At 32.8% G+C, this 18,305-nt stretch overlaps 1 long non-coding RNA gene across 6 annotated transcripts in view; it reads left to right on the top strand.

Annotated features, from left to right (window-relative positions):
- LOC102156728 overlaps positions 1-18,305 on the top strand; it is a 266,073-nt gene that overhangs the window by 151,694 nt on the left and 96,074 nt on the right. For 2 of the 6 annotated variants that reach the window (XR_005374308.1, XR_005374306.1), the window contains one exon: positions 10,195-10,979. The exons of the other annotated variants lie outside the window; for them this stretch is intronic. This is a non-coding gene — a long non-coding RNA (uncharacterized LOC102156728). Of the gene's footprint in view, positions 1-10,194; positions 10,980-18,305 lie in introns of those variants that run through there. 6 annotated transcript variants of the gene reach the window in all.

Below are 18,305 nucleotides of genomic sequence, written 5' to 3'. Positions count from 1 at the left end.
AGTTTTAGATATTAACCCCTATTGGATATATTATGTTTATTTTTTAAATAATTTTATTTATTTATTCATGAGAGACACAGAGAGAGAGAGACAGAGACACAGGCAGAGGGAGAACCAGGCTCCCTGCCAGGAGCCTGATGCAGGATTAGATCCCAGAACCCTGGGTTCATGACCTGAGCCCAAAGCAGATGCTCAACCACTGAGCCATCCAGGTGTCCCTGGGTATATGATTTACAAATATCTTCTTCCATTTAGTAGATTGCCTTTTCATTTTGTTGACAATTTCCTTCACAGTACAGAAGTACAGTTTCATGTGATCCCATTTGTTTAAGTTTTGTATTTAGTGTAAGATATTTATCCAGTTTCATTCTTTTGCATGTAGCTGTCCAGGTTTTCCAACATCCCTGATTGAAGAGACTATCCCTTTTCTAATGTGTATTGCCTCCTTTGTCATCAATTGGATGACAATATATGCTGTTACTTCTGTTCTATTGATCTATGTATCTGTTTTTATGCCAGTGCCACACTGTTTTGTTACTATAGCTTTATAATATACTTTGAAATCAGGATCATGATATTTCTGGCTTTTTTTTTCCCTTCTCAAGATTACTATGGCTGTTTGGGGTCTTTGGTGGTCCCATACTAATTTTAGTTATTTATCCTACTTCGGTGAAAAATGTCATTGGAATTTTGATGGGGATTGCATTGAATCTGTAGATTGCTTTGGGTAGTATGGATATTTTAACAGTATTAACTCTTCTAACTCAGCATGGGCTATCTTTCTATTTATTTGTGTCGTCTTCATTTTCATTAGTGTCTTATAGTTTCTAGCACACAGGTCTTTTCCTTCCTTTGTTAAATTTATTCTAAGGTCTTTTATTCTTTGTGATACAATTGTACATAGAATTATTTTCTTGATTTCTCTTTCTGATAGTTCATTAATGTATACAGGTGCAACGGATTTTGTATATTTCAGCTTTTCACCTTTGAGTATGATGTTAGCTGTGGATTTGTCATAAATGACCGTTATTATGTTTATGTTTCCTCTATACCCACTTTGTTGAGAGTTTTTTTCTCTTTTATCATAAGTGTATATTGAATTTTTCAAATGCTTTTTCTGCATCTATTTAGATGATCATATATTTTTACATTTCATTTTGTTAATGTGTTTTATCAGTATGATTAATTTGCAGATGTTGAATCGTCCTTGCATTCCACCTAATAATTATGTATAATCTTCTTTATGTATTATTGAAATCACTTACTAATATTTTGGTGAGGATTTTTACATCTATGTTTATCAGGAATATTGGAGGTAACTTTCTTCCTTTGTGGTATTCTTCTGTGGTTTTCATATCAGGCTAGTGCTGGCCTCATAATGGCAGTCTGGAAGCTTTCTTTTCTCTTCAGTTTTTTGGACAAGTTTGAGAAGGATAGATATTAAATCTTCTTTGAATGTTTGGTAGTACTAATTAGGGAAGCTTTATGGTCCTGTACTTCTTTTTGCTGAGAGGTTTTGGATACTGATTCAATGTCCTTACTTGTAATCAGTTTATTCAGATTGCATATTTCTTCATGATTCAGTCTTAGAAGGTTGTAAATTCCTAAGAATTTATTCATTTTTTTCTAGGGTGTCTATTTGTTGGCATCTGATTGCTCATAGTAGTCTCTTACAATCCTTTGTATTTCTGTGGTATCAGTTGTAACTTCTGTTTTATTTCAATTTATTTATTTGAGCACTCTCTTTTTGTCTTGGTGAATTTAGCTACAGGTTTGTTGATTTTGCTTATCTTTTCTAATAACCAGTTCTTAGTTTCATTGATCTTTTCCATTGTCTTTTTATTTTTTTTAAAGAATTTATTTATTCATGAGAGGCCGAGAGAGAGAGAGAGAGAGAGAGAGAAGCAGAGACGCAGGCAGAGGGAGAACCAGGCTCCATGCAGGGAGCCTGATGCAGGACTTGCTCCTGGGACTCCGGGATCATGCCCTGAGCTGAAGGCAGATGCTCAACAGCTGAACCAGCCAGTTTTTTTTTTTTTTTAATCTATTTAGCCATTCTATGTCTTTTGATTGAAGAATTTATTCCATTTCCATTTAAATCAATTATTGATAAGTATGTATTTATTACCACTTTGTTGTTTGTTTTCTGGGCTGTTTTCTTATAGTTCTTCTCTGATCATTTCTTCTTCTCTTTCTCTTTTCTCTTATAGTTTGATGACTTTCTTTAGTATTATATTTAGATTCCTTTCTCATTTTCTTTTGTGTATTTACTATAAGTATTTGCTTTGGTTAAATTTTTTATTGTATGTATATAGCACTCTATTTTAATTTGATAGCAATTCCATTTACCTTTCAAAACACTACACTTTCATTACCCCCCATGTTTTATGTTTTGGATGCTTTTTTTTTTTTTTACATATATATATATATATATATTTTTTTTTTTTTTTTGTATCCCTTAACTAATTATTGTAGTCTTAGCTAATACTATTACTTTTGTCTTTTAATCATCTTAGTAGCTTTAAAAGTGATTATCTACTTTTACTATATATTGGTTTTTTTCAATGACATTTTTACTTTTCTATGTTTTCTTATTAATTTGTGCCATTTCTTATATTTTTTGTAAGGCCAGTTTAGTAGTGATAAACTCCTTTAGCTTTTACTTGTCTGGAAAAATCTTTATCTCTCATTCGAATCTGAATAATAATTTAGCTGTGTAGTGTATTCTCAGACATTTTTCTTTCAACACTTTGAATATGCCATGCCATTTTATTCTGGTTTGCAAAATTTCTGTGCATAAATCTGCTAATAGTCATGGGGTTTCTATTGTATGTAATAAGTTGTTTTTCTCTTGCTACTTTTAAGATTCTTTATCTTTAACTTCTAACACTTTAATTATAATGTGTCTAGGTGTGGCTCTCTTTAGGTTCATCTTATGTCAAAATCTCTGGGCTTTCTGGACCTGGATATCTGTTTCCATCTCTAGGTTAAAGAAGCTTTCAGCCATTATTTCTTCAAATAATTTTTTTGCTCCTTTATCTGTCTCTTCTCCCTCTGGAAGCCCTATAATGTGAATGTCATTCCACTTGATGTTGCCCTAGAGGTCCTTTAAGTTATCTTCATTTTAATCATTTATTCATTTATTTACTTATTAATGTAATTTTTGTTGTTTTAATCTTCATTTAAAAAATGCTTTCTCCATTTTTGTTGCTGTATCTGGGTGACTTCTATTAGTTCATCTACCAGTTTGCTGATTTATTAATCTACTTCATTCAGTCAGCCATTGAACTCCTCTTATTTGACGCCCTCCTCATGCATTTTTTTCACTCCAGTTATTGTATTCTTCAGCTCTGTGACTTCTTTTTGACACTTTCTTAGATTTTATATTTCTTTACTGATGTTTTTGATGTCTTCATTCATTTTTCAGAGTTCAGTAAGCATCCTTATAATATTACTTGGAATTTCTTATCAGGTAGAGTACTTATCTCCATATCATTAAGGTCTTTTTCTGAGGTTTTGCCTTATGTTTTCTTTTGGAACATAATTGTTTCCTCATTTTGTTGACTCTGTTTTTTTCTTTGTGTGTGTGTGTGTGTGTGTGTGTGTGTGTGTGTTAGGATTTCATTTATTTATTCATGGGATACATAAAGATAGAGGTAGAGACACAGGCAAAGGGAGAAGCAGGCTCCCTGTAGGGAGCCCAATGTGGGACTCGATCCCATGACCTCAGGATCACGTCCTGAGCCAACGGCAGACGCTCAACTGCAGAGCCACTCAGGTGTCCCTGTTTTGTTTTTTATGTTTCAGGTGAAACAGCTCTCTCTCTCATTCTTGGAAGAGTGACTTTGTTTAGATCATGATCCTTCTTGTTCAACCTTGCCCTAGCTTTGGTTACTCTCAAATCTTTGTGACTTTCTAAACTGCCAAATTTATTCTTGATATGTCTAGAGTGTGTCAAGATCTGTCTCTGATACAAGGGAAGGAATCTCATTTACCACATAGTTTCAGATAGATTGTAAGACAGACCCTGAAGCAGCAACTTCTAAAGTATGTAAATATGTCCAGTACTGTGGAATTTCAATCATAATTCCTGTTAGTTCCTAGACCAAAAGGTCTGGAAGTGTCCCAGAACAACAGTTTCAGAATTTGGGGCTGAGAGAAGTGTATAAGCTCTTTTCTAGAAGTCTTGTTGACCTGCAGTGAGGCCAAGATGGTGCCTCCTTACTTACATTTCCAGGGAATACCTCCTTAGCATCTAGATATGTGGGAAACTTGAAACCTATCCCTCAGGTTGAAGCTGTATGCTAGGTATGTAGGCCTTTTTTAGAGGAAAACTGGGTAGCATTTCAGTCTGTTCTCTGTGCAATGCCCTCAGGATAGTGGCCTGTCAAGAACTATCTTTTCAGTATTATAGTCCTGTGTAGTTCTGAATTCCAACCCTCTTGGCCAGTAGGTCCAGGTAAGTAAGTGATGTTTCCTACATGGATTTTGTGTACCACTGGCTTTAGCAAGGTTTCTTGAAAGTGATGGGGGTGAAGCATGTTCTCCAAGTTCAGAAAGGAAATGGGAATATGTCCTGGCTGCAGCTGCCTATGGGGTTCAGCAATGCAGCAGGATAGTATCTTATCTGTGCCTGGGCAGCAGCTTTAGTCTAAGAACAGGAACATGACATGACTGCTTGAACTCACTAGGCAGGGGGACAAAGGAGTATTGTAACTGCCTGTGCTTACAGACATTAGTTAAGGATTGAGAGAACTCTATGACTCTTCCTGCTCACCTACGCTAGCCAGGGAGCAGAGGTGTGCTCTGACTGCCCATGTTGTCCAGCCTCAGCAAAGTGCCATGAATGCTTATTCCCACTTATCACAGGAAGTTTATGGGGCTACCATGTGAAAGCTTGCTTGCTGGTGCTAGCAGGTTATATGGAGAGTGCAGTAATAACATTTGCCAGCACCTTCATCTTTAGGGAACATCTCAACTGTCCCCTGCCCCTCCAGTCAATGTCCACAGGTCAGTAAATGAATCTCCCTCCATATAGTCTAACTGCTTTTCAAAGTGTTTTTTTCTAGTGGGTCTCAAGGCAAGTAAGACCCTGTATGAGCCCTCCAAGAGGGAAATCTCAGTTTCCTACAGCACTTTGGGATCCTTGATGTCTACTCCATCGTTTTCCAAGCCAGATATACTAGGGTCTCATATCTCCAGTGTAGATTCCAGGGTTGAGGATACCTGATGTGGGCACCAGGCTCTTAATTCTCTTGGAGAAGTGCTTGTCTGTTGAGAATCCCCCCCGCCCATTGTGTGCTGCCAACCACCAGAGTGTTGTTGTTTTGTTTTGTTTTTGTTTGTTTGGCGGGGGGCGGTTGGCCAGACTGTGTCTCTCTGCCTCTTTCCTATCTCAGAGCAGTCATTTTATCTTTTATTGTAGAGGGCATTTTGTCTAGTTGTCAGATCCTTTTTTCAGAGGGAAATAATCCATATGTAGCTGTCGATTTAGTGTGTCCATGAGAGGAGGTGAATTCCAATTTTTTTCCACCATCTTGGACTCCCTCATTGTACTGATTCTGTTCCTAGCATTCTCTAATGTATTCTTCCTAATTTATAAGCAACTTCCAACAGGAACTTGCATTTCGAGATAAATCTCCCTAGCTCTCAAGGACTTTAATTATAATATGGAAAGAGTAAACCTAAAGTGCTGAGAAACCATAGCTTGGGTTATATAAATGCTCCCAATAAACCCAGAACTACATTGAGTCAACTTCAGCTCTGTCACTGAAGACAATGTTACAAGAGTGATAACCATCCTGATATCTAAATACCCCCTTCCTTACCGCTCATTCACTGAGGTCAGCTCATTGTCTTCTCTAAATTATAGCATACTGAGTAATAGTGCAGTTCTGCCATAAGAAATTAGTCTTTATTTCTACAGTGAACCAACTTTTCCATTTGGTTTGGTTTGAATACGGAAAGGGAAAGCAGCTGTTAAAATAAGTTGCCTGTGTAAGAGTTCATTATGAACATTGTACCCCAACAAAATAAATATGCCATATTTTCTGAATAATACATGTATATAACATGTTAATTTTTTATAACATACCCTTATCAAGAAATAAATCTTATTATGGCACAAAAAAGTTATTGCATTTATTAAAATGGGTGAATCAATTTAAGCTTTCTTATGGTTTGTCAAATTTGTAAAATATTATATTTCTCTTCAGATAGAGTTACATACTGTGTAGCTCAAAGATAATCCCTATGGTCTTGGCATATGTTACTTAATTGTCTCAGAAGGAAATGCCATAAATAGCATGCTGTCATCCCCCACAGGCATTGGCTCATCTGTCACAGTGGGGGCTCCAGACAGGGTGAGGTGCTCTAAGACATTTCTTAGTCTATGTAAATCATAGCCATTACTTCTTACCACTTCCCAATTGGTCAATTATGTATAAACATGTGTTAATAAAAATTTGCCTCTGTGCCTCTAAGGTACACACCCATAAAGCTATGTGAGTATGATAAAGTATAAATGGCATACATTATTATCTGATTCAACCTACCTCATAAATTATGATCCAAAGTGCTTTCATAGAAACAAAACTCCAGAAAAGCCTTTAAAGCTAAATGCTTGGGATAAAAAAAAAGCAAAATGGAAAACAATATTTTTTTCAAGTCCTTGTAACTCAGTGAAGAAAATGCTAAGTTTTTTCTTTGCAAAGGAAGAAAACTAAAAAATATGTTAAATATTATAAATGCTTTTTATAAACATTTGAAGCCTTAATTGTTTTAAGAAATGGGACCATAAAAATAAAACCCACTATGGTGGTAATAATTATAGTGGGTGTAATTGGTAAAAAATCTAACTCTAAATACATGGGTTTTAGAAATTGTTATTTTTGAAATATATTTTATGGTTTGAAAAATATTTATATATCAATTGTCATAAAGATGAGCTATATACACATTTTGATTGGGCTACTCCTAATCAAACATAGTGAGGGCACCTGGGTGGCTCAGTGGTTGAGTGCCTGCCTTTGGCTCAGCTCATGATCCCAGGGTCCTGGGATCAAGTCCCACATCAGGCTCCCTACAGGAAGCTTGCTTCTCCCTCTGCTTATGTCTCTGCCTTTCTCTCTCTGTGTTTCTCATGAATAAATAAATGAAATCTTAAAAAAAAAACCCATAATGAATAATCTGATGTAAATTTTATGAGAAAAAAATAATAACCGTGTTGTAATGGGAGGTATAATTGGTTTAGAACCATAGGCCTGAATTAAAGTCCTCATTTTGTCTGTGTGAGGGCTGTATGACTATGGGCACATTATTGAACTTTTATAAATATCAGTAACTTTAGCAAAAAAAAGGTTGATGATGTCAGTCCAACTCACAGAGTTAATATGAAAGATAAACAAGATTAATAAATGAAAATAGTTTATAAATGTTTGTCATTATTATTAGTGTGTTAATAGAGATTCCCATTTTTATTTATTGATTTGTTTATTTTTTAAGATTTATTATTTATTTTAGAGAGTATGTGTGCATATGTGGAGAGAGGCAGAAGGAGAGAGAGAATTCCAAACAGACTCCCACTGAGCATGGAGCTGGATGCAGAGCTTTGATCTCATGACCCTGAGATCATGACCTAAGCTGAAACTAAGTGGGACGCTTAGTGGACTGAGCCACCCAGGTGCCCCAGGAATTCCTATTTTATAAAAAAATACTGAAAAATATATATTTAAGACTAATTATTATAACTTTATACTAACCTTTTTGTAAAGTAATAAGAGTAAATTACTAGTGTTCCTTAATCGATTCAACAGAAAAGGGAATAGCAAATTATTCTTGAACTGAATTAAAATAAAATGGTAGCAATTGATTGCTTGTTATTTCACTAGGAATTGTATCTGCCCTCTGTAAACATGTAATTCAGAATACGAGCTTATAAACATGTTACTATACACACCATAAAAATGTCAAAATTCATCTATTTATCATTTAATTAGTGCTTCTTTTCATCTAAGCTATTACATATCTGAAATTCCTTAATTCACTGACAACATTTCTTTAGCTTTAAAGTAGGGTGGATCCCAGCCACGTGTACAGATTTGTCAACTCACAATAACATAGGTCAATACTAACAGTATATCAGGACACACTCCCACATAATTGCAGAATTTAGTGGGACTTAATACCCGCCAGAATAATTATGTGAGCGCTGGAATAATGTTATATCAGAACCCAAAAAGAGTTATTTTGAGTTTTGGCAGTGATAGAATTTTAGAATTCTGCTTTAGTTTAACGGACATGGGCTAAGTGTGTTATAATACTGCTTAATATTTTTGAAGATTCATATCCTATCCACTTATATATGATTTATGAGAATCAGTTCCTAAAAGATGCCATAGGCAATCTAGAAAACACAGATGTATGAAACAATTATTTAAGGATCTCCAGAATATCTTTGAAATTTCAAGATCAAATGATAGATTGAGATTATATTTATTATATCTATTATTAAACTAAACTAAATTGACTCTAAATGAACTATAGCCTGACCAGTAGATCTTTTTATTTTTATCAGCCAAATTGTCAACTATTACTTATAAACTTTGAATAAAATGAACCATTCAGGAGAAAATATTATAATAATGAATTATGGATAATGGATTCACAATAAAGAAGTGTGACTAATTAATACTTTTCCTATCACTACAGCATCATACGGTTTGGATTTACTATAATAACCGAGGACATAGCACTTTTTAATGAGAATTTTTTGAAAACTTACTCATACTTACATTTATATAAGCTTTAACCTACTTGCAACATAATCCATAAGCAGATCTGAAGAAGAATGTGCGTCATTATGGAATAAAATTAATAAATGATTATAGATAAATCATTATGCTCTCTGGTCACTTTAACTTCTTTTGTCACTTTAACTTTTATATCTAAACAATTAATTTTAAAAATTAATATTAAATTATTATTAGATAATATATATATTATGTGAAATAGGGATTTTTATTTGAGAACTGTGCCACTACCTTCCTCCCTATCTCCCTTTTTTCCTTCTACTTTCCTTCTTCATTACTACCTTTCTTCCCTCATTTCTTTCCTCCTGTACATATTTATATTCATTCAGTACACATTTGTTAGATGACTCCCATACAAGAGCCATGTGCTAAATTCAGGGAATACAAAAATGAAAAAAAAAATGAGTTCTACATAACACACATGTTACCTTTCCTACTTTGTAACAGATTAGTTAATTTAAATTGAAATGCTTTACCAGGAGGAGATATTAATACTTTTCCATAGCAGGCTCCAGTATTAAAGTTTATATACACAATTATAGAATAGCTAATATAAGAAGATGCTGCAGTGAAAACACACAGGATGGGTCTCCATCTCCATTACAAAGTATTAGGGCAGCATACGATGTATACATAACTAAGCAAGTGTGGAAATCTGGGAAAGGAAAGTTATGTAGATATATGTAGCCGTGGACTTCTATTTTTGACAGTATGGCAAACAAAAAACTCCAGGATTACCTCCTTTTGTGTAATTACTATATCTAAATAAATTTTACTTTTTGAATGTATTGATGGGTTTGTAATAAAAAGGGAACGTCCCTAGGACATCCCATAAAAATGGATTCAACTGGGTGTCTGAAATATCTAGAAGCAAGAAACAGAGTCGCCCTGAGGGAACATGCAGATACAATGCAGGGATCTGTCATCAGAAATACCATCTCTTGGGCCAGTTGAAAGATCTTACTGAAGAAGACTAAAATGGCTACAGATAAAAGTCAAGCAAATATGAACTTATAGTCAGAGATCACCAGACACATGAGCTAAAGTTAATAAAAGCAAGGGGAAAAAAGCAGATATTGATTCTTCCACAAGAATCACAAGGGAATATATAAAGTATTTAAAAAAAATATACTGGCAGTAAAGGCAGTAGGAAATTTTCAGGATTGATTAGGCAAACTAAACTTAAAAAGTATATACATATAACACACTTATATAAATAATCTCCAAAATGCGTTGATGATAATAAACAGCAAATTAGGTAGACTGAAAGGAAAATTAAAGAAATGAAAAATATATCTGGAGAATTTACAACAGAATATGGAAACCATGGTAAAAAATTGAAATTTATGAAAGAGGGTAAATGTCACCTTTTTTTTTTTTTCAGTTATTTGTACAATTGAATTTGAGTTCGAGAAGGAGAAAATGGGATTCAGGAGAGACAATATTTGAAGAAGTAACATCTGAGAAGTTTTAAGATATAATTAATTTTAAAAATACATATGAATCTACAGATTTCAGAAATACAACTCATTTTAAACTGGATTAAAAAAAAGAAATTCTGGCTAAGGATTTTGTAAGTGATATTGTAGGTTACCAAAAAAAAATTTTTAAAGCAATCAGATTAGAACAGAAGATCACCTAGATTAAAAAACATTTTTATTAAAATAGACTTCTCAATATCAATAAGGGAGAGGTAAAACTATATTCAAATGCTACTACAACTACTTCTACTCCTGATTGTATAGCTAGAAAATGCATCTTTTAAATTACAAATTGATATGAAAAAATATACAGATAAAATAAAGATAGAAAGGTTATGTTAAGAAGTTGCACTAAAGGAGCTTTTAAAGAATTTATTCAAGAAAAATGAAAATAATCTTGGGAGAATGATACCATATGCAAGAAGAGAGAATAAGTTGGTAAGCAAATATATAATTAGAAACAAAAATATCTTCATTAATGATAATAAAAAATAATGTCTAACATGGTATTAACATATTTTAAGAGACAAAACTGGGCAGAAACAGCATGTGAGTTGAAATAAGGGTATTCTGAGTTTTAACAGCATTATGCCATTAAGAAATGAGAGTGAGAAATTGCTTATCATTAGACTTGGGTAGATTGAAAATACATGGTCAAATTTCAAGGGTAACCACCATAAGACTAAAATGATAGGGTTTGCTATTCCCAAATCAGTAGGAAGAAAGTAGTAAGGGAAAAAAGATACACAAGGAAATAGCAAATAAAAAATTAAGAAGTAATAGATTATAAGGGAAGATAGAACTGTTGGATTAAAAGAATAATATTAGAAACAAATTCAAATATAACAATAATTTCAATAAACAGAAATGTATTGAATTTGTCACTTATAAGACAGTGGTTTCCACATTATAATTTACTTAAAATCCAGATGTGTGCTATTTAGAATATATAAAGAGCTGAGAGCAAACTTATTTAAAACATAACATAAATATAATTTTTAAAAAATCAGTGGGCACCTAGGTGGCTAAGTAAGTTAAGCATCTGTCTTCCACTCAGCTCATGATCCCAGGGTCCTGAGATGGAACCCCACATTGGGCTCCCCACTCAGCCCTCTGCCTGCTCCTCCCTCTGCCTGCTACTCCCCCTACTTGTGCTCTCTTTCTGTCAAATAAATAAAATCTTAAATTAAAAAAATTAAAAACTCCACACCATGAGGTAGTCATATTAATAACAAAGTGGTCTTTAGAAAAACATTGTTATGGATAGAGAGAGTCACAATGTAATGATAAAAAAAAATCACAGAAAACACAAATGAACTTTAAACTTGAATATTATTATTTTATGGAATAAAATATATAAATCAAATGATTTAATTATAGGGATAAATTTTAAATTTTCAATCATAGTTTGGGGGTTCAAGGGACCTTTTTCAATCATTGATAAGTTAGACAGGAAAAAATGAATAAAGCTATAGAAAATATTTGAACAACATATTTAATAAAGTGAATTGAAAGAACATAAGCACACTATATATGTATATGAGTGTATAAATATGCACATATATGTAAATAGTCTATATTTTTTCAATTTAATTTATTAAATATATTGTTTAAACATATTTCACATTTAAGCTTTAGGATATGTTCTACCTACTTACCTACTTATAATTAATAATGAAGAAATGGGAAGTGAAATGAAAACCTAATAGTCCTGTATTATTAGACATTAAAATAATTTGTATTATTTAATTGTTGCACAACAGTTAAAGATCATACATTCTTCTCAAAATGTGTAGCATATCTATATAAACTGGTAATTTAGTACACATCAATAATGAAGAAAATGACAAACAGAAAACAAATTGCAGAAGTATTATTTAAGTATTGCTAAAAGTAACAAAAATATAAAATAAAATATCTCTATGCATTTGTTAATGTAAATAAATGTTCAAAAATAAGTTCATAAAAGAAATATAAAATATTTTGATACAAAGATACAAAGTCAAAAAACAACAATAATTTTTGTATACTAAGGAACAATTGGAAAATGAAGCAAACCCATTTACAATAGCATCATAAGTTTATAAGAATATATTGTATGTTTAACATAAATGTTTAGTAACATTATATAATTGCTATTATATTACAATTTGAGAAATTGAGCAAAAGAGATCTTAAATAAAAATTTATAGAACTAAATACGTGTATTAGAAGATAAATAAGGCTGAAATTTAAATGAAATAGTGTCCTATTTGAGCAGTGAGGAAAATAAAAACAAATTTAAATGATTTAAAACAATTTAAAAAAATAGAAATCTTTGGAAAAAAAAAGCAAAATAAAGATAGCATTAGAAAATAAAAAAGTTAAGTATTTCTACTTAAGAAACAGAAGTAATGTGAAAAACCTTGGGTGAAAACCCTGGGTCCAAATGGTTTTACAGCAAATTCTCTACAGTTTCAATGAACAGATAATGTTAAGTATATGAAGCAAACTGCAAGTTAGAACACTTCACAGTTATTCGCATTAAGCCAGTTATAATCTTGATTCCAAATCTAGACAATGATAGACAATGGTATGAATACAATGTACAGGCCAATCTTGCTGTGAATACAGAACAAAAGTCTTCACAAGCAGAAGTCAAATCCTATGATGTAAAAAGTTATTATCAATCTGAACAAGTTGAAGTTATTTCAGATTTAAGGTTGGATAAAATTAGAAAATTTGTAATGTCAATCTACCACATAAAAAGATTCAAGGAGCAGAAATGTGTGATAATCATCATATGATAAATTTAAAAGAAGAGAAAAATGTATTTGACAATAACAACTATTTGTTATTAAATCTCTTAACAAGTAATCCATTAAAGGTATCCATGAAAAAAACACAGCCAATACTATTCTCAATGAAAATATATGAAGTGTTTCCTCGAAAATATGACAGAAGAAATAAAGATGTCACTATCACTACTTTCAATTGTGTGCTAAATACGCTAGCCAGCACAGAAAAAAAAAATTTGAAAAAATGAAGTAAATGCAGGCAAGTAATTAGGATAAGAAGAAACACAGTAAATGCTATGATTGTTCACATATCCAACCCAGGAATTACAGTCTTATTACAGTAATAAGAGTGTCTAGATATCCTTAAGATAAGCCTATAAAAATCTATGGAAGTTCTATTCAACAGCAACAAACAACGAATAAAATTTGAAAATAAGTACCATATTTAATTGTAACAAAGACCAATGAGTGGAGTCTTAGGAATAAATCTAAGGAAATCCACACTAAACTTTTGTGGAGAGTTTTATAAACATATTGGAAAGCACTAACAAGAACAATAAATGGAGATACAAATCAAGTAAATGAACAGAAGACTTCACAGCAGTCAAGAATTCAATTTTTGCCAAACTGATACTTATTTACATATAGAGAACTAATTATAAATAAGTGTTAGAGATTCATTTAAAAACTTAAATGGAAAATATAGATAACTTTTTCTGTTATTTGGGGATAGAGAAAAATTTCTTAAATATACATGTAAAACCATAAAAGGAAAGATTAGTAAGCTTGACCTCCTTACGTTTAAAAGTTTCTGTTCAACCAAAGTCATCAAGAATAAGGTAAAAACAGGAATACCTGGTGGCTCAGTCAGTTGAGCGTCCCTTAAGCATCAGATTCTTGATTTCAGCTCAGGTCATGATATCATGGGTTGTGGAATCAAACCCAGGTCGAGCTCTGAGCTCCATAAGGAGTCAGCTTGGAGATTCTTTACTTCTGCCCCTCCTTCCACTCTGTATTTTTCTCTCTCTCATAAATGAATAACTCTTAAAAAAAAAGAAATGCTTGTGAAAACACAAGCATAAAAATGGTAATCATATTTGTAACAATATAACTAATTTATATTTGAAATATAAAAGAACTACAAGTCAAAAAATTAAAAGGACAACCACTCAATCTTAAAATGGTAAAAGATATAAACAGATATTTCATAGAGGACACACAAATGTCCAATAAACATAGGATAAGATGCACAAGCTCAGTAGTGTTAAGGCAGTTGTCAATTATAATCATAAACAAAATTGGTTGGAAAATTAAGAAATCTAAGAATATTAAATGTGACTTATTAGGCTATACCTCCAGGATTTGACAAATAAGGAATATTCTATACGTAAATGTCATATAATGAATAAAATGCAAACTATAATCAGACAAATGAAGATTATCAGTGCCAGACTACATGTATTTTTCCTAAAGAAACTGTTTGGGAAAATGATGTTTAACATTGACAAAAAGAAGAAAGTCAGGAGAGATGTCAAAGTTTAGATAATTGTCACATTAGACAATTTAAGTTTGGGTTGATGTCATAATATATTGGAAAGTATAGAGGAAAAGGCTTTGGAGACTCAAGTCTGGCATTTGATAGAATTATAGTTCTGATTCATTTAATTTTACACAAGAGTTATCTTAATTGAGTTGCTATAGGTCCCATTTTCCTGCAGGATAGTCGCAGATGCATGACGTCCTGTCTGGATACCATCTTCTTTGCTTTCAAAAATGTCCCTTTGGGGGGGGGGGGGAAGTATCCCTTTTGGGTGAAAATTTATATTGCCACCCTATATAAGTTAACTCTCTTTCAGTCTTACCCGGCCATATTTTTATAAGGGCTTAGAGATCCTGAAAACTGATATATGAGATCCTCAAATGATTTGACACAATACTTAGAATTAATCGGAAAAAAGCCAGATAATTTAAAAATGAAATGCCCCAAGGATAGTCACAATAGATAGTCACCATGTTACTAATGGTGCAGTATGTGACTTGTTCCGCTTGGGTAATGATCTGCAATAACTTCTGTAATTGACTGTTTGCAAATAGAGACTGGAAAATTCTACGCTCTTCATCAAGAGAGAAAGCCTAGGTTTAGTTCTAGTGTTGAAATAGATGAATATTTCAGATCAAGATCACGTGCGACAAGTTTCATTTGAAAGAAACATGGCTATAATAATATGCTATTCTAACATGTCATGGAACTTTGCTAAATTCTCCACCTCCATTAACTATAGATTATTGTGTTGTAATGTATGATCCCATATTTGCTGGTATGCACTATAAAGACTTTTATATTAAGCGGTCCCATTGATTAACATGGACAGGAGGAGAAGGAGGTATTCTGACTGGATAGATTCCATCTTTTGAAGCCTTGAGTATTTGGCCCAATTTTCAATGTCAAGTGTAGACTATAATTTATCCAGACTTGGCTTTTGTTCTTTCCCACCCCCAACCTTAAAAACTACAGGGTAATATGGGCATTTGAATTTATTAGCATTCATCAAAGAGTATTTTTGGCAGCATTGTATCACAAAGGCTGACATTGGCATATATAAAACAATACATGTGCAAGCCTGCAAAGAAAGGAAATTTGAAGAGAATGTCCATTATATAACTTAAGCTGTTTTTTCTGGATCAAATAAAATTATAGAGGCGCCATGCATAGTGCTGTTGCTGAAGGCCATCATAAACCCTGGTTTTCATGGGGTTATATGGTCTTTTCACCATGAAAAAAATTCTTTCTGTATTTAAGTTGCCAAAGCACCAAGGCAGCCTGGGAAAAGGGAGACTTTTTTTTTTTCCCAATTAAAACAGAGTATCTACAAAATAAGTCCTTTAAAGATGAACAAAACTAAAAAAAAAAAAAAATAAAATAAAGATGAACAAAACTAAAATTTAGATGCCTTGATGACTATTTGGAGACAATGATTTTTTTTCTTTTTCCAGTAAAGATATATGATTATTGTTGTCTCTAGTTAATGTACCTTAAAACTGAGGAGATCTATCTATCTGATATAATAATTTATTTTTCAATCATCTTTTTTAAATTAATAAGCAAATTTCCAGGGCATGACAACGGATTGGTGAGCACTGTGTCACTTGTCCATTGCTTAAGATTCAAAACCCAAGTTTATTTTTATGTGAGGAGGAAAACTAATCCCAAAAATCATAGAACTTGCTCACCTCATTATATATTTGAAGCTTTTAAAGAAATAACAATCCAGGGAAATTGAAAGTTTGAGTCTCATCTGGACCGATGTTCTATAGAGAACATCTGCATATTCAGAAATATCTAAATATTTTACCCAACCTTTCAATTGGAAAGGCGGATTTTTAACTAGAAAGGGGTTTTATTTCTCCTGTAATTGTGAATCAGACAACATATACATGCCATCAAAACAAAATGAGCATAATGAATTAAATAGCTAGTTGCCCCAGCTCTGATAAACTTCTCAGGCTCTGTTGTGCTATTGCCAATTGCAAAACAGATTGCAGGTCTTTCTTGAACCTGTTATTAAATCGATGTTATGTCCTTTCACATCAGAGGACACATGATGACAGTTTGTACCATTTTTGGTGATGCTGACTTTAATCATTTTGCTCAGGTAATCCACAAGATTTCTCCATTCACTGTTTTTTTTGTTTTGTTTTGTTTTGTGTGTGTGTGTTAGTAAGTAATCTATGGGGTGATGAAATGAGACTATCGGAGTGGCCTATTTTTCAACTGTCTTTCAGCAACAATTTCAGCATACATAGATAGTTTTCACTTTATGTAATCATCCTTATATTTGTGGCAATGTGATGGTTTTCTATCTTTTATTTCTTCTACATATATTAGTAGAAAGTGATCTGTTAGGAAAAGCTCCCCACTTCATGTCACCCAATTTAATAATTAAATTTAATTATTAATTAACAATTGTTTTTAGTATAGTAAACATTCATGGATCCTTTGCTTAAGCTGTTTTATAATCCATTTGTGTCAATATTTATTTTAGGGAAAGTTGTCTCTAATTTGGCCAATGTAATAGGGTCACTTCTTGATGGTTCATATATGTTCTTTAACATTACAAGCTGGTTTTTGAACACTTCTTCAGTTTCTCACATGAAATAAATAACTAAGTTTAAAAAATGATACCAGGTTAGATCCTTGACTAAGAAAGAAAACAGGAAAACCCAGCTTTAAAGGCCATTAGGACAATTGGGAAAATCTGAATATTGACTAAGATAGATAGATAGATAGATAGATAGATAGATAGATAGATATAGATAGATACATAGCATATACCAGTGTCTATTAATGTTAATTTTTCTTACTGTGAAAATGTCACTGTGTTCATATAGAATAATACTATTGTTCTTTGGAGACATGCTTAAATATTGAGGAATAAAATATCATCGTGTTTTTCAGTAATTCTCAAATGTTTCAGCAAATGTTATAAAATGTTAACAGTTGGTGAGCCTAGGTAAAGACTACTTTCTGGAGTTGGAAATATTTCTAAATTAAAGTTGGGGCAAAAAATATGAAATTGTATTTAGATAATCCTGAATGGTTATGGATAAAAGCATGAATTTACCAAGCAAAAGAAAAATGGTGGGTAGCTTTAAAATCTTTTCACTAATGAGGACAAATGAGGACTTCAAGTTAGGAAACTCAGCTGCTTACTTTAGTTGATAAAGGTTCAGGTCTAACACAGTTAAAATTGAAACTGCTCAAAAGCATGAGCTTGAGCAAAAATAAAAATGGCTGCGCTAATGCTCCAGCAAACTTACTGGATTTTAAGGTAACCTCTCTTCTGCAAACCTCCCCTCTCCCCTTGTTAACCTTTTGTTTCAGGAACCAGGTACCACCCTGAAAACATGACAGATGAGGCTGGCAGCTTACAGAACTCCATTTGAAACCAGTTAGATCATGTATTTTCCTGTAAAATCCCCCAGGCCCTTCCTCTGGGGGGCTTGTGGTTCTTTGAAGACCATAGTTTGCTGTAGCCTCCTTTGCCTGGCCAAGCAATAGAGCTATCGTTCCTCTTTATCCCAAACTCAAATATTTGGCTTTGAAGCACAAAAGTTGGTTTTTGACAAAATCACATTCCTAGGACCAAAAAATAAGCTGTAACCAGATGGAAAAAGGAAAAGCATGATTAATTGAATTCTTAGGCAAAAAATCTATTTAAAAATCCTATTATTGTATT

The sequence above is a fragment of the Canis lupus genome, chromosome 19, assembly GCF_011100685.1.
Source record: "Canis lupus familiaris isolate Mischka breed German Shepherd chromosome 19, alternate assembly UU_Cfam_GSD_1.0, whole genome shotgun sequence".
In the NCBI taxonomy this organism is placed as follows: domain Eukaryota; kingdom Metazoa; phylum Chordata; class Mammalia; order Carnivora; family Canidae; genus Canis; species Canis lupus.
The sequence above is the reverse complement of the archived record's forward strand: the minus strand, read 5'-3'. Positions and strand labels throughout refer to the sequence as shown.